A 23143-nucleotide genomic window follows, 5' to 3' on the forward strand; every position below is an offset into this window, starting at 1 on the left:
TGGGAGTGAGCACAAGTTGAAAACCAGTCGCCTCTTCTTGAGTAGATTTAGAGCTATAGGATTGTTTTGAGCTGGAAATCCTTAACAAGCTAATGCCCCTCATCAAGCTCTACAAGCCTATACAAAAAGACCCATAAAAATTGCTTTCCATAAGCTCAATTGAAGCCTCCAAGTTTTAGCCTTGTTAATCACTATGATTAGTATTTAATTCACTATCATTAGAAATCGATTAGTAGAATTTGAGCATAATTAAAGTCAAAATTAGAAAGTAGAGTATTATTCTATTGTGGGAAACCCTCTCTTGTATCAAAATCCATCTCATCCACTTGCATTGCTCAATTTGAATGATTTTTCACGCATTTAGTTCATTTTTAGCACATATTTTGCATTTTAATCACTTGCATCAACTTGAAATCATCATTGCATGAAAATCCAGAGCACTTCACCAAGCTTGTATGAGATTAGACACTACCAGTGAAGCAAAACACAAGCTCATTGGTAAGCGTCACGGAGCGGTGATCTCGGGTCGCGTTCTGGGCGCGAGTTCCCGCTCGGGACTAGAAAATCCAGTACAAAAGTGAAAACAAAGAGTACTTTCTGAATCTTGCACCCCAAGACCTATAGCTCATCTCGAAGAGGACGACAAGCCGGTCGTTTTGAGTACTAGAACTCTGAAAACGGAGTTTGTATGAAGGAGTTATGACCAAAAACGTACAACCGGCAATGGAAAACGGTGTCACCCAAATGCGGGCTTCCAACCCAAAACTTGTATTGATAAAATGCCGACACGCGACGAGATTACAAGGGGATCACAAGAGTGATGAGAGAAAATAACTTGCGGGTATCCGAGGCACGGGATCCCTTGCCCACAAGCCATCTTGTATCTAAACGAAGGTAGGAGAGGTCGGCGGGCTAGGCCACATTACTCCACCTCAAGATACTCCCATATAGATGCAAAGAATTCGGGGCGTCCAAGCATACCTCGAGAGCACCATGTGAGGTCGGATAGAAATCCCAAAAATCCCACGCCTCACATACACCCCCCTTTTGAAGAGCTTGAAGTCCCTTTCAAGCCATTATTCTGGCGGTACATCATCCTCCACAAGCACCATGTTGTAAAACTGCAGAACCAACGGACATGCCATTTCAATCATTTTTCCTTGTGGTACCCATGTGCAATCTGTCATGGGGCGATGTTTCCATTTTACATAGTAGTTGGGCGTTCCCCGCCGGAACCATGATTTTAATATGAGTTCTAGTTCAAAAGGCGTAACGGCGGGTGTGGCACCATCTGCAAGCATCGGTACATGGCGACCAAAACGGGTATCGGGGACAAACCTTTTGAGAAGGCTTATATGAAATGCATTATGTATGTGTACTGTTGCAGGCAAATCTATTTTGTATGTGACTCCATTTTAAGATTTGAGCACTTTGTATGGGCCATAGAAACGGTGATTGAATTTTGGTGTGAGATTGGCAGGGAGTGCAATGTTTTGTGCACTAACTAGGACCAAGTCTCCCTCATGAAACTCATCATCACGCCTTTTCTTGTTGGCATGTTTTCATATCTGACTTTGCTCTGTTCTAGATGCCGCTGTGCAACTTGCATTCATTTCTACCACTACTGCAAAAACTCCTTTGCATCTGCATCTTTCGCATGTACATCGCCGGTGAGAGGTGTAATGACTTCCTTACCGGTGGCCAATTCAAACGGTGTGTACCCAATAGCACTGTGCACGGAGTTGTTATAATGGAATTCTAAAATTTCTAGATAATTCGCCCAATCCTTCTGATCGGCATGAACATAATTGCGAATGTAGTCTTCTATGCCTTGATTGATTCGCTCCGTTTGACCATCTGTTTGTGGGTGATAAGCTGAAGACATGCGTAATTGTGTGTCCATTAACTTAAACAGTTCTCTCCACATGTTGCTCATGAATCTGCTATCCCTGTCTGACACTATAGCTGTTGGCAGCCCATGGTATTTGAACACTTAACTAAAATATAGCTTTGCAGTCTAATATGCTGTGAGAGGTGGTTTTGATGGGATGAAGTGTGCCTGCTTCGAAAAATAATCCACTACCACAAATATGGTGTTGTATCCATGGGACTCCAAGAGATCCACAATATAATCCATACTTACAATGTCCCACGGCCTTGATGGGATGAACATGGTTTTCAGTAAACCAGCTGGTTTGACTTGTTGTGCCTTCACGAGTTGACAAGTTGGGCATGTACGAACATATTCGATGACATTCTCAATCATGCGTGGCCAGAAAAAATGACGTCGAAGTTACTCGAGCGAGCGCTTCTGCCCACCATGCCCGGCCAGCTTACAGTCATGGGTTTCCCAAAGTAGCATGGCTTTGAGGTCCGGGTCATTGGGCACATACACCTTTTGGTGGGCGTAGAATATTCCATCTTTGAATTCAAATAAACCCACGGCTGAGGTACCATTGTGCAAGTCCGTGGCCATGCGGATGATTGCTGCAACTAATTTCTGAGCATATCTAATTTTGTCTAATAGTGTCCCATTTGCCACACTCACTGCATTCAATTGTGGCATACGACTCAGAGCATCTGGCATCAAGTTTTGTTTTCCCGGCTTGTGAATAATGTCAATGTCAAATTCTGCGATGAAATCCTGCCATCTGCCTTGTTTTGGTGACAACTTGGGTTGAGGGATATGTTATCTGTAAGAACCTTTGTGTGTTTGTCTTGCACATAATGACGCCATTTCCTAAGGAAATGAACCACTGCTTGCATTTCCTTTTCATGTGTGGTCCATCGGCGTTCTACATCGCTAAACTTGCGAGATCATATATGTGACAGGGTGCCCGTCTTGTAATAAAACTCCTCCAAAGGCCCCGTCTGATGCGTTTGTGTGGATTTCAAACTCTTTGTTGAACTCTGGAAGCTTAAGCATCGGGGTACTGCACATGGCGACTTTCATTTGTTCGAAAGCATCCTTTTCTATATCCGTCCACTTAAAAGGCTTGATGCCTTTAGTTATATCAGTGAGTGGGGTGGCGATTTTGCTAAAATCTTTGATAAACTTTCTATAGAATTGTGTGAAGCCTACAAACTCGTGAACTTCACGCACAGTTCGGGATGCATTTCATTTCACCACGGCCTCGATCTATTTGGGGTCTACCTGCACCCCTTTTTGATTGACTACGAATCCCAAAAATTCCACTTCGGTGACTGCAAATTCACATTTTTCGAGCTTGGCATATAGTTTGTGATGCGTAATATTTGAAAAACATTGCTTAGGTGTTCTTTATGCTCTTTCAAAGTCTTGTTGTATATGAGTAGATCATCTATATAAATGATCAAAAATTCATCTAGATACTCTTTGAAAATATCATTCATCATCGTGCAAAAGGTTTCCGGGGCGTTGGTTAGCCCAAACGGCAATACCAACCATTCGTAGCTTCCATACCTTCTGCGAAACGTCGTTTTTTCAATGTCATCTTCGACGATTCGTATCTGGTGATATCCGGATCGTAGGTCGATCCGACTAAAGTACTTTGCTCCCGCCAGTTGATCTAAGAGTTCCTCCATTAGTGGTACGGGATAACGATTCTTGATAGTAATTTTATTCAGAGCTCTGTAATCGGTGCATGACCCGTCCTTCTTTGTGACAAACAACACAGATGCACCATACGGTGACTTGCTGGAATGCACCATACCATTTTCGGCCAGTTCCTTTAACTAAACCTTGAGCTCCTTGAGCTTAGTAGCATCCATCCTATAAGAAGCTTTAGCCGGAGGACTATGTCCTGGCAAGAGTTCTATTTTGTGATCTACTGATCGTTTTGGCGATAACCCGGTTGGCAATTTTTTGGGCAAGACATCTTGGAACTCCCTCAGCACTTCGTGTATTTCTGCTTCGCCAATTTTGCATCTTGTCGGCGGATGTGCATCCTGTACCTTCATTATGCATAAGTGTATTTGGCACCCTTGCTTGGCTGCCCTCTCTGCTTGCTTTGCACTGCACCATTTCGGCACCTTGCCACGCAATCTGTTACTGTACGAGCATTACTTGCCCCTGCTGCATACATTGGAGTGCTTTGGATTTTGCTTCCAATGTTCTTGTTGACTATTTTATCCCCCGAGTGAGGACGGATACATGGCACATTGACTCCTGCACCCTGCATATCCAATATCATGTTATTTACACCTTTTTCAATAAAGGCGATGAGATATTTGTCGACCCAAGTGAGCCCGACAATCAATTCGAAATTATCCATTGGCACAACTATAAAATCTAGCCGCGCTTTCTATGCGCCTACCTGCACCTGCACATTGTATGCCATCTTTACATTGTCATCCTGTCCCTGTGCAAACGACACTGACATCTTAGTGGAGTCGCACACCTTCACTCCCAGCTTCCTAGCGCATTTTGGGGTGATGAAATTATGGGTGGCTTCCGTATCCAACATGATGTTTTGCTACAGGCCATTCACATTGGCCTCAAAATAAACATTTTGCACTGACGCTAATGTGCTGCCATGCATTTTGGTACTGCCTGCACTGCGCCTACCCTTGGTGGGCTATCGCCTCGTCGAGATGATGTTTCTGCGTCCTCAATCTCAGTGATCCTGAGTCGATCCATCCGTTCATAATTATCTTCTTGCCCTTGGGCCTGAACGGTGGTAACCTGACTTTGTGCAGGTCGACAAGGGCATTCACTGTCATAATGATTTTTCTTTACATAACACTTATTAATGTCCTCAATTGGAGGAGCATCTTTGTTAATCCAAAATGGGATTAACATCCCCCCTACCTGATGTAGGTTTTGTCCTTAGTAGAACCTTTTACCTAGGTCAAAAGACATAGTTGTTGAACTCGTGTCTGTAGAAGTTTAGGTGGGATTAAAGCTTTTTGAGGGTTCTTTGGAATGCTGAGTAAGATGTCTAGAACCTAGTGTCTACCATGTCTTTGAACGTGACATGCATGTAACCTGGAAGACACCTGAGGCGATGATAATAAAGCATCATGCCTCTTTCAGTTGGGCCTCTGTTCATGTCAAAGCAAAGCCACTCTGCCTCAAATCCATCATGCCTTTCTTTTGGTGGATCAATAAGAACTTTCATCAACTTCATGAATCTTACGACAACTACTATATCTGCATCTAGAAAGCAAAGCTTCTCTGCCTCAAATCCATCATGCCTTTCTTTTGGTGGATCAATAAGAACTTTCATCAACTTCATGAATCTTGAGAGTCTTGTTGCTTTGCTTCGTGGAATTGGAGTGGAGTGAGTCGCCTTTTTATTGGCATGAATAATGGATTTACTCGTTGTGTTAGCAGGGAGCACTGGTACTAAAAACTGTATTCTGGGACCGTTAGATACTCCTTGTGCCAATCTGGATGTATGCCAAAATCGGCTGGTCGGAGGTTGGTATCATCTGTGCTGATTGTTGTATAGCCACCCCTTGTATGTACTAGGTGTTTTTTGCGCCATCTGCGGGGCGGAAACAATAGCTGATCATGAATGTTACAATTCGGATCTTCATCAGAACGGCCAAGTGCGGAGTGGCCACCTTGGTGTGACGAGCCACATTCACCCATAAGGTCCCCTCTCCTTCCATTTGTATTAGGTCTTTTAACTTTGGCATTGGGGCTTGGAGAGGGTATGGTACATAGCACTACCTTTGTGACTCCATGTTAGAGTATGCATCTCGTAGGATTCTTTTGGTAGGTTCAAATGGTGTGATTTGCATGAGCACCTTGAACATGAGTTTAGGCTTCAATAGGGGGTTGCTTGCTTGGATGAAGCCCTTGTACTCTACAGCTAACAAAGACTCAAGGAAATTTACATCAGTAAAATCGTGTATGTCATCCTGAGGGTGATGATCACGTACCTCATTGACCGGCCTTGGTGGAGATAGAGTTGGTGCGCCGACATCTCCTCGGGGACGAGAGTGTTAGTGGGAAAATCAATGGGGATAGAAGAGAAGCAAGAGAAGATACAATCAGCCTTAGTGTTGTTTGTAGGAGATACACTAGGAAAAGGATTTAGTAATTTATTAGCAATGGACACAAACACTAGATAAGTAAAAGAAGTGGAGGTTCCTGGTGTTTCTTTTTGATCCTCTCCGAAACTTGGGGGTGGTAAGTTGGCCTTGTTAGTTTTCATAAACTCTTGGAGGTCAAGAATATCTATTGTGGTTATATTATGATATTCGATATGATCCTTATCTAAATTATAAACCTTGTTAGTGAGCATAGCCTCTAAATGCTTATGGATATTTCAATAAAGTTTAATAATACCGAAAGGATGATATAATGTGGATTCTGAGAGGTTTAGATGTTGATGGGTATTATAAACTTCAATCCAGCCATGGTTAGTAACCCATTGGTAGCTATGTGCAACAACTTCATAATTGGCCACTGTTATTGGGATATCATCTGGTAGAAATAGGTTGACTTTATCAACACTGTCATCTAGGATGTCCGATTGTTGTAGCACCACCCGACACCAACTACGAAGGTTTAACACTTTACGAGCTGTAACTTCTCCAGCAAAATGCCCTCCGGCTATTCTTGAGTGTGCTTCTTTTAATATCATGACAAACTCATCTTCTCACACACATCTCCTAAGGATATCATCCTTGCCTAGCTTATATAGTTCTCCCACAAAATCAATCGATATGGTGCGGCCAGCTTAATAAGCTGATGCATCTTATCTTTGTTCAAAGGTCAATCTTGTGGGAAACCATGAGCCAGATACTCATATATTTCCTCGCTCCACTCAGGCAAAATATTTATTTTGAAAAGACACATCTGGGAGGTCATCATTAATGCCCGTTGTTGCGGGTTCTGTGTTTGGAATTCTAGACATATGGTCTGCCAAAACATGTTGTGTTTCTTTTCTCACCGTCGTGACTGTAAAGTCGAATTCTAGGAGTAAAAGCAACGAGAGCATGATTCTTCATGTGGTGCATGGCTTGTTCACCAGATATAACATGGCCTGATGATCCACAAAGAATATGAACTTGTTAGCCAATAAGTAATGTCGGTATTTCTTTACAGCATATACCATGGCCAACCCTTCACGCTCAGTGGTGGTGTAGTTTATCTCTGCATATCATTTAGTTGACAACTAGCAAAGAAAATTAGGTAATCCAATTTGAACTCCCCAAGTTACGCCAATACGTATCCTATAGTAGCAAAGTTTGATGCATTGATGTGCATGTGGAATACAAGATCCCAGTTGGGTGGTCTCAGAATTGGTGCACTAGCCAGTGCTTTCTTCAACTTATCATATGCCTCTTGGCATTCCTCGGTCCATTCAAAGACAATGAGTAGTCTATACAATGGCTTAGCAATTTCAGCATAGAATATGATGAAGCTTCGATAATACCTAATGTGGCTCATATACCACTGTACACCTTTGTAATTGGTTGGTGGGGGTAATTCCAAGCTTAATTTTACTTTGCTCTCATCAATGGAAATACCATTTTTAGACACAATGTGCCCTAAGATTACACCGTGCTTGACCCAGAATTGACACTTTAAAGAGTTTAAGAATATACGATATAATCGAGATCTCTCAAACAACTTTCTCAAGCAAGCCAAGTGTTCAGTCATCCAGCGTGAGTGTACACACAAATCGTCAATGAATATCTCCAACCACTTTTGCAAGTAGTCTTTGAAGGCCGTGCACATCAATCTTTGGAAGGTTGTTGGGGCATTGGTGAGGCCAAAAGGCATAACCTTATAAGCATAGGTTCCCCACATCGTGTTAAAAGCCATCTTATGTTGGTCTTTTGGTGCTATGGACACCTGATTGTAGCCTGAAAACCCATCTAAGAAGCTATAGGCTTCCTCGCCTGCTACCCTTTCTAACAGATGTTCCATGTATGGTAGTGGGTAGTGGTCTTTCCTGGTGGATGCATTGACCTTTTTGAGATCAACACAGACTCTTTGCTTTCCATTCTTCTTTGGCACAATCACGATCGGTGAAAGCCAATCTGTGTGCTCAATCTCATAGATGAAATAATCCAAAATTTTTAGAAAATTTGGACCCTTAGGCTAAGGTCTTTTGTGCACATTATAATTTATTTCTAATGCACCTTAGGAATTTATTTTTAAACTTTTGTTTCAGGGGAATTCATTTTAATGAGAAGGGATATTTTTCCATCCAAAGATATCTAAAATTTGAATTATCTCTCTCTAGAATATTTTCTCTCTCTAGGCCAAAACAGGTAGAAACAAGATCTTTTATTATTCTGAAAAGGGGATTGATTATAGGGGGACATCTTGAGGGGCTAGGGAGGAATCTTACATCCTCTTCCACTTGAAAAACGCGAGATGTCCTCATCTCGCAAACTGGGGGTAATCCCGCATCAGTTCGGCTTCTTTCTCCTAGGTGGCGTCTTCAAAAGGATAGAACTTCCATTTGATTAATAATTCTCTCAGAATTTTGTTCTTGAGAACCTTCTCTCGAACATCAAGGATTTCTTCAGGTTGGATTTCCATCTGCCCTTGGGTTGAAGAAGTTAAGAGTTCATCATTAAGCTGCTTCTTTCTAAGTCCTTTCAGTAACCAACCTAGAAGCTTTTACTAATTGCAGATCTGGGAACCCAAAAATTCCAGTTCCTTGAACTTTGTTCCTGTGAAGGTCACGGAAGGAAATGGTTCCATTATGACAGTGAATGTCAGCTTGTTTTTTGTGGAGCCAATCCATTCCAAGGATTCCAATGAAAACTCCCAAAGGTAAGACTCTAAACTGGCAGTCAGTTTCATTCCCATCTAGATTAAACTGAATACCATCTGTCTCATGGTGAGTGAAAAGAATATTCCCATTGGTCAATTCAACTTGCATAGGTTTCCTTGATTTCTGTTCTAATACTAGCTTACGCAAGCATCATGGAAAAATAAATGAATGAGTACTGCCTGAATCAATCAAAAGCTTGAATGGCTTACCCTTATACTCAGCTAGAGCATGGATGACAAAGAATTGCCGATTTGGCCCTTGGTTTTCAATCGCGGCATAAATCAGACCTCTTTCCTCTTCCACTACTTCTGCTATCGTAACTGCTCTGGCTGCTGCAAATTGAGGTGGAACTCTTTCTCTTTGGTTACCCCAGTTCTAGGAGGGAGTTCTAAGACTACTCTGAACAGAGGGGGACGATTCCACCTTTTTGATTTTCTTAACAAATTTTCTAACGAGTTCAAGAGATTAAACTATCCTTCACCTGATTAAACCAGATAGAAGGAAAACTATCACTAACTTAATTTAAAGAAATGAACGCTTTTTCCTAACCAAAATTAGGCACAGTCGTTGATCTAATCGTCTGAGAAAATCAACGCTTTTTTCCTAACCGAAATCACGCACAGCCATTGATCTACTCATTTGAGAAATTCTTCAGGGTTTTATTTAACTACTCGAATTCTAAGCGTATTCCTATTATTTCAATTTAATTATTAAAACTCCACTGATTCCAGCCTACCCCATCTGGCCCATGGGTTAGCCACCACCGAACCACTGGAATCAATAGAACCAGACAATTACTTACCCACCCATAATTGAATGCCTTTCTTAACTTTTGCTTTCGAATATAGATACGCACACACTTCTCTTTAAAACTTTACCATAGAAAATAATCCATTGGCAAACAGTTATTGGTTATAGATATCATAACTCGAAATTTCCATCCAGTCCCTTGTTTCTCAAAAAACAGTATCACTCTGGACTCCTCTCCTCCCTACATTTGGATTAATCTTATTGCTCCATAAGAACCTTAATCCAAAATTTTCAGAAAATTTGGACCCTTAGGCTAAGGTCTTTTGTGCACATTATAATTTATTTCTAATGCACCTTAGGAATTTATTTTTAAACTTCTGTTTCGAGGGAATTTATTTTAATGAGAAGGGATATTTTTTCATCCAAAGATATCTAAAATTTGAATTATCTCTCTCTAGAATATTTTCTCTCTCTAGGTCAAAACAGGTAGAAACAAGATCTTTTATTATTCTGAAAAGGGGATTGATTACAGGGGAAGAAACTGGACATCTTGAGGGGCTGGGGAGGAATCTTACATCCTCTTCCCCTTGAAAAATAGGAGATGTCCTCATCTCGCAAATTGGGGGTAATCTCGCAAGCATCAGTTCGGCTTCTTTCTCCGAGATGGCATCTTCAAAAGGATAGAACTTCCATTTGACTAATAATTCTCTCAGAATTTTATTCTTGAGAACCTTCTCTCAAACATCACGGATTTCTTCAGGTTGGAGTTCCATCTGCCCTTGGGTTGAAGAAGTTAAGAGTTCATCATTAAGCACATGATTCAGGCTCAGTACATACTTCTTAAGTAGGTTGACATGAAATACATTATGTACTTTGAGATGAGGAGGCAGAAGAAGTTCATAGGCTAAGTCACCTACTTTCATTGTAATCAGATATGGCCCACAGAATCTGGGGGAAACTTCTTGTACTTCCCAAGAGATAGAGAACTTCTTTTGGGGTGTACTCGAATGAAGTGCACATCTGCTTCTTTGAATTTTCTGCCTGACCTCTTCTTATCTGCATATTGCTTCTGTCTATCCTGGGCAACTTTTACATCCTTGCGGATTGACTGCATTTGCTGCTCCATGTCGTCAAGCATCTGTCTGGACATCTCGACCCTAATCAATGGGTCGGACCAAGTTAATGGTGTTAGGCAGTCTTGTCCATACAGAGCTTTGAAAGGGCTCATCTCGATACTTCGGTGATAAGAAGCATTGTAGGCGAATTCGACTAGGTGCAGATAGCTTAGCCACTTCTTGGGTTCCCTGCCCACAGCATGATTAAAATATATCTTCGATTACTTGGTTCACCCTTTTTGTTTGACCATTGGTCTCGGGGTGGTAAGCTGTGTTGAGATCCAAGAAAGTTCCAGTTGCTTGGAAGAATGCAGTCCAGATTCTTGACGTGAATTTGGGATCTTGATCACTTACTATTCTCTCGGTTAGGCCATGCAATCTGAAGATTTCCTTGAGGAACACTCTGGCCCCACATCCACTACAGTGTAGGTTTCTTTTACTGGAATCAGATGGGCAACTTTGGTTAGTCTGTCAACTACCATGAAGATGGAGTTGTAAGGTGATTGCACTGAAGGTAGTCCAGTAATAAAATCCATACTGATACATTCCCACTTCATCTGGGGGATGTCTAATGGATGTAGCTTCCCACGCATTTTTACTCTCTCGGCTTTGACTTTCTGACATATCAGGCATTGACGTACATGATTAAGTACATCCTTTTTTTAGTCTAGGCCAAAAGAAGCTTTTCTTTATAGACATGTAGGTCTTGATGAAACCTGGATGTCTTGCTACTATAAGGTTATCATGGGCTTCATTCAAAATTTGACCCTTAGTCCCCTCATCATTGGGAATACATAGCCTGCTATTATAATACATAATTCCTTCATCCAGGCTGTACCCTTGAACTCGGTTCAACTCCTGAGGAGTTTTGCTTTCTTGCATAAGTAGGGTAGCAATAGGGCCAAAGAATCTATCCTGCATGTTCTTCTCTCTTGCTTCATTAATCAATGGATTTGACACCACTATGATTGCAAGCAAGGAGGATTTTCTGCTGAGGCATCTGTTATCACATTTTCTTTGCTTGGGTGGTACTTGATTTCAAAATCAAATTCCTGCAGGGTCTGCATCCACCTTCTTTGGCACATGTTGAGATCCTTCTGAGTGAAGATCCACTTTAAGCTCTGATGATCTGTCATCAAAGTGAATCTTTGACCGAATAGGTAATGTCTCCACAACTTCAAGGCATAGACTACTGAAAGTAGCTCCAGGTCATGGGGATAGCATAATTTCTCTAATGCATTTTGAGTTTTCGGGATTCATAGGTCACTGCATGACCTTCCTGCATGAGCGCACCTCCCAGAGCGAAACCACTGGCATCAGTTACTACCTCAAACGGTAGAGAGAAATTTGGCAACTTCAGAAGAATGGGATTGGTTACCAAGGCGGTCTTCAGCTTATCAAAAGCGCTCTAACACCTGGCAGACCATTGAAACGGGGTATTCTTCTTGAGAAGATTAGTTAGGGGGGAAGCTATGTGAGCATACTTAGGTATAAAAATTCTATACCAACCAGTTAATCCCAAGAATCCCCTGACTTCTTTCACTGTCTTTGGTTCAGGCCAATCTATGACTGCTTGGACTTTTGCAAAATCTGGAGAAATTCCGTCTTTGGATACCAGAAAGCCCAAGTATTCAACATGGTCGATAGAGAAAGTGCATTTGCTCTTTTTTTGCAAAGAGTTGGTGCTTCCTTAGAATCTCAAGACGTGAGCTTCATGGTGGTCAGCTGCATTCTTTGAGTAAATCAGAATATCATCAAAGAAAACAAGAACAAAATCATCCAAGTATTCTCTGAGAATGTCATGCATTAGGCGATTGAATGTAGCTGGGGAATTTGTCAATCCAAAAGGCATGACAGTAAATTCATTGTGCCCATAGCGAGTATTGATGGCTGTCTTCGAGATATCTTGATCATTAATCTTGATCTGGTAATACTCTGATTTGAGATCTATCTTTGTGAAGATCTGGGCTCCATTTAGCCTGTCGAAAAGCTCATCAATTCTGGGGATAGGATACTTATTCTTAACTGTCACCTGATTGAGACCTCTGTAATCCACACAGAGTCTTAACGTTCCATCCTTCTTTTTCTGAAAGAGAACTAGTGCTCCCCACGGTGAAACACTGGGTCTTACAAACCCTTGTTTTAACAGCTGCCTAAGCTGTTTCTTGAGTTCAATGACTTCAGGGACTGGCATTTTGTATATGCACTGGGCTATTGGCTGAGATCCGGGGGTCAATTCTATCTCATGATCTACTTCCCGAATTGGAGACATCTTAGTTAGCTCTGTTGGGAATAAATCATCATACTCACTTAACCATTCTAGTTCTTTAGCCTTTAACTTTGTGTCTACCGAATTCATTTTGACAACATAAATAAGCTTCTTCTTTCTAAGTCCTTTCAGTAACCTAGATGCTTTTACTAATTGCAGATCTGGGAATCCAAAAATTCCAGTTCCTTGAACTTTGTTCCTGTGAAGGTCACGAAAGGAAATGGTTCCACTATGACAGTGAATGTCAGCTTGATTTTTGTGGAGCCAATCCATTCCCAAGGATTCCAACAAAAACTCCCAAAGGTAAGACTCTAAACCGGCAGTCAGTTTCATTCCCATCTAGATTAAACTGAATACGATGTGTCTCATGGTGAGTGAAAAGAATCTTCCCACTGGCCAATTCAACTTGCATAGGTTTCCCTGATTTCTGTTCTAATACTAGCTTATGCAAGTAGCATGGGGAAATAAATGAATGAGTGCTTGAATCAGTCAAAAGCTTGAATGGCTTATCCTTATACTCAGCTGGAGCATGGATGACAGAGAATTGCCGATTTGGCCGTTGGTTTTCAATCGCGGCATAAATCAGACCTCTTTCCTCTTCCACTACTTCTGCTATCGTAACTGCTCTGGCTACTGCAAATTGAGGTGGAACTCTTTCTCTTTGGTTACCCCAGTTCTAGGACGGAGTTCTAAGACTACTTTGAACAGAGGCAGATGGCTGAGCTCGAGTCCTCCTAGGATTGTCTTGATTTTTGTGAGACAAACCCTGATCTGATTGATACAAAGTGGTTGGTCTCTGCACTATGGGTCCTTGACTTCCTTGTCCTCTTGACATGGCAGGAGTCGGGTAGTCTTTAAGCTGGTGGCCGAAACCCTAACACCTAAAACACATGTTCTCACTTCTAAGCTCATCCCTTTGGATCCTTGAAAGAGGTGGGGCTCCTAAGAAAGTGTTCTGCGGGAAGGGTCTTCCTTCACTTCTGAATCTCCCAACATCTTGATTCTGATTAGGGCCTTGCTGCCTCTTTGGAGGTACAAAGTTTGAAGCACTTCTCGAGATTTGGAACCTTTTAAAGTTTGAGGGTGTAGGCTTCGGTAGGACCTTAATAACAAATGCTTTGGCAAAGTCCTTTGCCATCCTGACAGCTTTTGCCATTAACACTGGTTTGGCATTTTTCACTGAAGTGTCCAATGGCTCATTCATCCCCTGAATGAATGTGGCCATCAGCTGCTCTTCATCCAAAAGTGGAGAATATTTGAAGAGAAGGGCAAATGCCTGATGGTATTCTTCAATCGTCCGGCTATCTTGCTTCAGTTCCAAGAACTCATTCATTTTTGTTTCCAGGAAGCCCGGAGGACAGAACCTCTTCCTAAGGTAAGCTTATTTCGATCGAGACAGGTTGTCTCGCAATGGTTCCTCCATGCGACCCTGGCCGTTTTCACAATTTTCAATCTGGCGATAGCCATCTTGCTCTTCTCATTATAACCGATTACATCAAAATACTCTTCTCATTATAATCGGTTACATAAAAAATACTCTTCTCATTATAACCGGTTACATCAAAATACTCTTCCATTGCCTCGATCCATTTTTTCACTACTTCTCCTAATTGTTCCCCTTCACCCTTGAAGGGACCAGGTTGGGATCGGTGCAGGGCTTTACGAACATCTGAATCTAACTCTTCATCATCGGCGGTAAGAGGATTCGGTTGCCTAGCCGCGCGCCTCATGATTCTGACAAAACAATATTTTTGTCAACAGATTTATGACTATTTAATTTTTTAGATTTATTTCTTAATTAAATATATATTCCATCATAATTCTTGAAAACAAGATTCACTCTGATAATTTTATTAACCAATATTCACAACCACGAAAACAATTTGGAACCTTTTTCAAAACATCATTTATTATCAAAAGTTTTTGATATATACATAGAGCGTCGGCTCCAAAAGTCACCGCCTCAATCGCATACGCATAAAAAGGCGATACTGAGATGGAGACATGCTATGATATATACGATTCATCATTGATAATGGTGCTATAATTCTACTCCTAGGAATAAACCGGCTAAGAAGTCTAAAAATATGGCAAGAAATTCTAAAACTTCGGGGGGAATGATTATAGAGTTGTACATTAATGAACAACTCCTAGCCTTAACAAGATCATTGCTAGGAGTTGTACATTAATGAACAACTCCTAGCCTTAACAAGACCATGGCTAGCGAGATATTCTGTCTGAGTCTCTGACGTTGATTGGTATTGACATCAATACTTCGCCCTCTAGGGAACCACATATGCTGACATAGCTCTATTGGATCAGGAAAGTATAGATCCTCAAAGTGATGAGCGAGTCTCACTCTGCTTTCTCGGGTTGTAGCGGAGTTGATGAGATTTTTGAAGGCAAAGGCGATCATATCCTGACTCTGGGAGAGTCCAAGAATGCTAGACAGATTTGGGGTATCCATCTAAAAATCTAGTTCAATTTATGAGTTTTCGGTTTATGAAGTTCATTTCAAACATAATCTTAACAAGTGAAAACATTATTTCCCAGATTTACTTTAAAATTTTAGGCAATTTTTACTGCTGTTTCGTAAGTTTACAACAGCTCTCTGATACCAGCTGTGAGACCCCTCTGCCCCCTCCGGGGCACTGGATTCCCGGTTGCTCGGAAGTAGCTTCCTCTTGCGTGGGGCAGGGTTTCCCACTCGGGGCCTCGCCCTCAAATGTCTGGACACGAGACTAATCTGGTGGTCATTTCGAAACCGAAACCACGAAATTTTCCCTTTGCCCGGAAAATGGGGATGATTCCACCTTTTTGATTTTCTTAACAAATTTTCTAACGGGTTCAAGAGATTAAACTATCCTTCACCTGATTAAACTAGATAGAAGGAAAACTATCATTGAATTAATTTGAAGAAATCAACGCTTTTTCTAACAAATTTTCTAACGGGTTCAAGAGATTAAACTATCCTTCACCTGATTAAACTAGATAGAAGGAAAACTTTCATTGAATTAATTTGAAGAAATCAACGCTTTTTCCTAACCGAAATCAGGCACAGCCGTTGATCTAATCATCTGAGAAAATCAACGCTTTTTTCCTAACCAAAATCACGCACAGCCATTGATCTACTCATTTGAGAAATTCTTCAGGGTTTTATTTAACTACTCGAATTCTAAGCGTATTCCTATTATTTTAATTTAATTATTAAAACTCCACTGATTCCAACCTAACCCCATCTGGCCCATGGGTTAGCCACCACCCAACCACCACTGGAATCAGTAGAACCAGACAATTACTTACCCACCCATAATTGAATGCCTTTCTTAACTTTTGCTTTCAAATACAGATACCCACACACTCCTCTTTAAAACTTTAACATATAAAATAATCCATTGGCAAACAGTTATTGGTTACAGATATCATAACTCAGAATTTCCATCCAGTCCCTTGTTTCTCAAAAACTAGTATCACTCTGGACTCTCCCTTTTGGGACCCACTAGTCAACAAACGAGATCCAGTAAACAGATTACAATAATCATTTCGTCCATCATACATATCTTCCATGACATACGCGTGGGTGTCCTAGGCACCGTGAGCCGTGCATCGCCAGGTCGAAACCCTCCAGGATCCTTCTTAGGTTGTGTCTTGGCACTTTACTCAAGGGGACCGCTTCGTCGGCCCTCACCCATCATACCGGAAGCACATCATTTTTCAACCGGACCGAGGCTGGTCAAGACCTCGGCAAGCTTTGCCGTGTGAGACATCCTTTGAACACTCCCCGCCAGCTATTGCAATCGAACTTCCCTTAGAAAAAAATATACCAAATGCACCCTCTAGCATTCTGGTGTAAGACAATCCTTTAAGGAAACAGGGTTTCTATGCAAGTTTTCAGTTTGATTTTCTTTTGAATACAATGATTATTTCTTGAATCAGTATCCCCAAAACTTCTTGAACGGAATTCTGAATTTCATACCAGAATTCCTCGAATTCTGTAACCTTGATCCACAGATCAATTCAAAGGGTCTCAAACTTAGTTTCAGATTTGGCGAGAGTTTTGAGTGTATTTTTCTAAACTGGTCACACCTTCTTTCCTCGAAACTAGTGAAAGAGTTTGGTCTTTGGTCAAAGTCTTATTCAAGGTTTGAGTGATAAGATTTTTCCTGAACTATCATTCTTGAAATCAGTTTGGTCAATTTTTGACCAATTTTGGGTCAGTTCAGCTTACTTTTTGGATCTAGTTTTGAAATGGGAGAGAGGAGAAATGAAATATCTCATTTTATTGATTAAAAATTGGGAGCAATGATGAGAAAAAACGAGTCTCCTTCATGAGGGGAGATCCCCACTCTGAGGTGTCAAAATTCAAATTTTTTACTCTTTTCTTTGGTCCTTAGTCCACTCTTCATCTTATGTGAGCATTTACTCATTTTTTTGGGGGGGGGTTCTTTTATTCTTCAATTTATCTCCTCCCTATATTTGGATTAATCTTATTGCTCCATAAGAACCTTAATCCAAAATTTTCAGAAAATTTGGACCCTTAGGCTAAGGTCTTTTGTGCACATTATAATTTATTTCTAATGCACCTTAGGAATTTATTTTTTAACTTCTGTTTCGGGGGAATTTATTTTAATGAGAATGGATATTATTTCATCCAAAGATATCTAAAATTTCAATTATCTCTCTCTAGGCCAAAACAGGTAGAAACAAGATCTTTTATTATTCTAAAAAGGGGATTGATTACAGGGGAAGAAACTGGACATCTTGAGGGGCTGGGGAGGAATCTTACATCCTCTTCCACTTGAAAAATTCGAGATGTCCTCATCTCGCAAATTGGGGGTAATCCCGCATCAGTTCGGCTTCTTTCTCCCAGGTGGCATCTTCAAAAGGATAGAACTTCCATTTGACTAATAATTCTCTCAGAATTCTGTTCTTGAGAACCTTCTCTCGAACATCAAGGATTTCTTCAGGTTGGATTTCCATTTGTCCTTGGGTTGAAGAAGTTAAGAGTTCATCATTAAGCACATGATTCAGGCTCGGTACATACTTCTTAAGTAGGCTGACATGAAATACATTATGTACTTTGAGATGAGGAGACAGAAGAAGTTCATAGGCTAAGTCACCTACTTTCTTTGTAATCAGATATGGCCCACAGAATCTGGGGGATAGCTTCTTGTACTTCCCAAGAGATAGAGAACTTCTTTTGGGGCGTGCTCGAATGAAGGGCATATCTGCTTCTTCGAATTTTCTGTCTGACCTCTTCTTATCTGCATATTTCTTCTGTCTATCCTGGGTAACTTTTACATCCTTGCGGATTGACTGCATTTGCTGCTCCATGTCATCAAGCATCTGTCTGGACATCTCGACCCTAATCAATGGGTTGGACCAAGTTAATGGTGTTAGGCAGTCTTGTCCATACAGAGCTTTGAAAGGGCTCATCTCGATACTTCGGTGATAAGAAGCATTGTAGGCGAATTCGACTAGGTGCAGATAGCTTAGCCACTTCTTGGGTTCCTTGCCCACAACATGACCGAAATATATCTTTGATTACTTGGTTTACCCTTTTTGTTTGACCATTGGTCTCGGGGTGGTAAGCTGTGCTGAGATCCAAGAAAGTTCCAGTTGCTTGGAAGAATGCAGTCCAGATTCTTGACGTGAATTTGGGATCTTGATCACTTACTATTCTCCCGGTTAGGCCATGCAATCTGAAGATTTCCTTGAGGAACACTCTGGCCCCACATCCACTACAGTGTAGGTTTCTTTTACTGGAATCAGATGGGCAACTTTGGTTAGTCTGTCAACTACCACGAAGATGGAGTTGTAAGGTGATTGCACTGAAGGTAGTCCAGTAATAAAATCCATACTGATACATTCCCACTTCATCTGGGGGATGTCTAATGGATGTAGCTTCCCACGCATTTTTACTCTCTCGGCTTTGACTTTCTGACATATCAGGCATTGACGTACATGATTAAGTACATCCTTTTTTTAGTCTAGGCCAAAAGAAGCTTTTCTTTATAGACATGTAGGTCTTGATGAAACCTGGATGTCTTGCTACTATAAGGTTATCATGGGCTTCATTCAAAATTTGACCCTTAGTCCCCTCATCATCATTGGGAATGCATAGCCTGCTATTATAATACATAATTCCTTCATCCAGGCTGTACCCTTGAACTCGGTTCAACTCCTGAGGAGTTTTGCTTTCTTGCATAAGTAGGGTAGCAATAGGGCCAAAGAATCTATCTTGCATGTTCTTCTCTCTTGCTTCATTAATCAATGGATTTGACACCACTATGATTGCAAGCAAGGAGGCTTTTCTGCTGAGGCATCTGCTACCACATTTTCTTTGCCTGGGTGTGGTACTTGATTTCAAAGTCCAATTTTTGCTGGGTCTGCATCCACCTTCTTTGGCACATGTTGAGATCCTTCTGAGAGAAGATCCACTTTAAGCTCTGATGATCTGTCATCAAAGTGAATCTTTGACCCAATAGGTAATGTCTCCATAACTTCAGGGCATAGACTACTGAAAGTAGCTCTAGGTCGTGGGGACAACATAATTTCTCTAATGCGTTTTGAGTTTTTGGGATTCATAGGTCACTGCATGACCTTCTTGCATGAGCGCACCTCCTAGAGCAAAACCACTGGCATCAGTTACTACCTCAAACGGTAGAGAGAAATTTGGCAACTTCAGAAGAATGGGATTGGTTACCAAGGCGGTCTTCAGCTTATCAAAAGCGCTCTAGCACCTGGCAGACCATTGAAATGGGGTATTCTTCTTGAGAAGATTAGTTAGGGGGGAAGCTATGTGAGCATACTTAGGCATACTTAGGCATAAAAATTCTATACCAACAAGTTAATCCCAAGAATCCCCTAACTTCTTTCATTGTCTTTGGTTCAGGCTAATCTATGACTGCTTGGACTTTTGTAAAATCTGGAGAAATTCCGTCTTTGGATACCAGAAAGCCCAAGTATTCAACATGGTCGACAGAGAAAGTGCATTTGCTCTTTTTTTGCAAAGAGTTGGTGCTTTCTTAGAATCTCAAGAACTTTACGGACGTCACCTTCATGGTGGTCAGCTGCATTCTTTGAGTAAATCAGAATATCATCAAAGAAAACAAGAACAAAATCATCCAAGTATTCTCTGAGAATGTCATGCATTAGGCGATTGAATGTATAGCTGGGGCATTTGTCAATCCAAAAGGCATGACAGTAAATTCATAGTGCCCATAGCGAGTATTGATGGCTGTCTTCGGGAAATCTTGATCATTAATCTTGATCTAGTAATACCCTGATTTGAGATCTATCTTTGTGAAGATCTGGGCTCCATTTAGCCTGTCCAAAAGCTCATAAATTCTAGGGATAGGATACTTATTCTTAACTGTCAGCTGATTGAGACCTCTGTAATCCACAGAGAGTCTTAACGTTCCATTCTTCTTTTTCTTAAAGAGAAGTGGCGCTCCCCACGGTGAAACACTGGGTCTTACAAACCCTTGTTCTAACAGCTGCCTAAGCTGTTCCTTGAGTTCAATGGCTTCAGGGACTAGAATTTTGTATATGCACTGGGCTATTGGCTAAGCTCCGGGGGTCAATTCTATCTCATGATCTACTTCCCGAATTGGAGGCATCTTACTTAGCTCTGCTGGGAATAATCATCATACTCACTTAACCATTCTAGTTCTTTAGCCTTTAACTTTGTGTCTACCGAATTCATTTTGACAACATAAATAAGTTGCTTCTTTCTAAGTTCTTTCAGTAACCTAGAAGCTTTTACTAATTGCAGATCTGGGAATCCAAAAATTCCAGTTCCTTGAACTTTGTTCCTGTGAAGGTCATGGAAGGAAATGGTTCCATTGTGACAGTGAATGTCAGCTTGATTTTTGTGGAGCCAATCCATTCCAAGGATTCCAACAAAAACTCCCAAAGGTAAGACTCTAAACCGGCAGTCAGTTTCATTCCCATCTAGATTAAACTGAATACAATCTGTCTCATGGTGAGTGAAAAGAATCTTCTCACTGGCCAATTCAACTTGCATAGGTTTCCCTGATTTCTGTTCTAATACTAGCTTACGCAAGCATCATGGGGAAATAAACGAATGAGTATTGCTTGAATCAATCAAAAGCTTGAATGGCTTACCCTTATACTCAGCTGGAGCATGGATGACAGAGAATTGTCGATTTGGCCCTTGGTTCTCAATCGCGGCATAAATCAGACCTCTTTCCTTTTCCACTACTTCTGCTATTGTAACTGCTCTGGCTACTGCAAATTGAGGTGGAACTCTTTCTCTTTGGTTACCCCAGTTCTAGGAGGGAGTTCTAAGACTACTTTGAACAGAGGCAGATGGCTGAGCTAGAGTCCTCTTGGGATTGCCTTGATTTTGGCGAGACAGACCCTGATCTGATTGATACAAAGCGGTTGGTCTCTGCACTCTGGGTCCTTGACTTCCTTGTCCTCTTGACATGGTAGGAGTCGGGCAGTCTTTAAGCTGGTGGCCAAAACCCTAACACCTAAAACACCTGTTCTCACTTCTAAGCTCATCCCTCTGAATCCTTGAAAGAGGTGGGGCCCCTGAGAAAGTGTTCTGAGGGAAGGGTCTTCCTTCACTTCTGAATCTCCCAACATCTTGATTTTGACTAGGGCCTTGCTGCCTCTTTGGAGGTACAAAGTTTGAAGCACTTCTCGGGGTTCGGAACCTTTTAAAGTTTGAGGGTGTAGGCTTCGGCAGGACCTTAATAACAAATGCTTTGGCAAAGTCCTTTGCCATCCTGACAGCTTCTGCCATTGAGACTGGTTTGGCATTTTTCACTGAAGTGTCCAATGGCTCATTCGTCCCTCGAATGAATATGGCCATCAGCTGTTCTTCATCCAAAAGTGGAGAATATTTGAAGAGGGGCAAATGCCTGATGGTATTATTCAATCGTCCGGCTATCTTGCTTCAGTTCCAAGAACTCATTCATTTTGGTTTCCAGGAAGCCCAGAGGACAGAACCTCTTCCTGAGGTAAGCTTTAAGATCTGACCAGGTCTGGGTATTTTGATCGAGACGGTTCGTCTCGCAATGGTTCCTCCATGTGACCTTGGCTGTTTTCACAATTTTCAATTTGGCGATAGCCATCTTGCTCTTCTCATTATAACCGGTTACATCAAAATACTCTTCTCATTATAACCGGTTACATCAAAATACTCTTCTCATTATAACCGGTTACATCAAAATACTCTTCCATTGCCTCGATCCATTTTTCCACTACTTCTCCTAATTGTTCCCCTTCACCAGGTTGGGATCGGTGCAGGGCTTTACGAACGTTTGGATCTAACTCTTCATCATCGGTAAGAGGATTCGGCTGCCTAGCACAGGCCGCGCGCCTCATGATTCTGACAAAACAATATTTTTGTCAACTTAACTTTGTCAACAGATTTATGACTATTTAATTTTTGAGATTTATTTCTTAAACAAAAAAATATTCCATCATAATTGTTGAAAACAAGATTGACTCTAATAATTTTATTAACCAATATTCACAACCACGAAAACAATTTGGAACCTTTTTCAAAACATCATTTATTATCAAAAGTTTTTGATATATACATAGAGCGTCGGCTCCAAAAGTCACCGCCTCAATCGCGTACGCATAAAAAGGCGATACTGAGATGGAGACATGCTATGATATACACGATTCATCACTGATAATGGTGCTATGATTCTACTCCTAGGAATAAAGCAGCTAAGAAGTCTAAAAATACGGCAAGAAATTCTAAAACTTTGGGGGGAATGATTATAGAGTTGTACATAATGAACAACTCCTAGCCTTAACAAGATCATGGCTAGCGAGATATTTTGTCTGAGTCTCTAACATTGATTGGTATTGACGTTAATACTTCACCCTCCAAGGAACCACATATGCTGACATCACTCTATTGGATCAGGAAAGTATAGATCCTCAAAGTGATGAGCGAGTCTCACTCTGCTTTCTCGGGTTGTAGCGGAGTTGATGAGATTTTCGAAGGCAAAGCTAATCTAATCCTGGAGGGAGCAACTCGTCATCATCTGAGTCTGAGTAGTACTCGAACTTATAGTATGACAGGGTGATCATATCCTGACTCTGGGAGAGTCCAAGAATGCTAGACAAATTTGGGGTATCCATCTAAAAATCCAGTTCAATTTATGAGTTTTCGATTTATGAAGTTCATTTCAAACATAATCTTAACAAGTGAAAATATTATTTCCCAGATTTACTTTAAAATTTTAGGTAATTTTTGCTGTTGTTTCATAAGTTTACAACAGCTCTCTGAT

Source organism: Cibotium barometz, chromosome 58 (genome assembly GCF_041138505.1).
Source record: "Cibotium barometz isolate CiBa-2024 chromosome 58, ASM4113850v1, whole genome shotgun sequence".
NCBI lineage: Eukaryota > Viridiplantae > Streptophyta > Polypodiopsida > Cyatheales > Cibotiaceae > Cibotium > Cibotium barometz.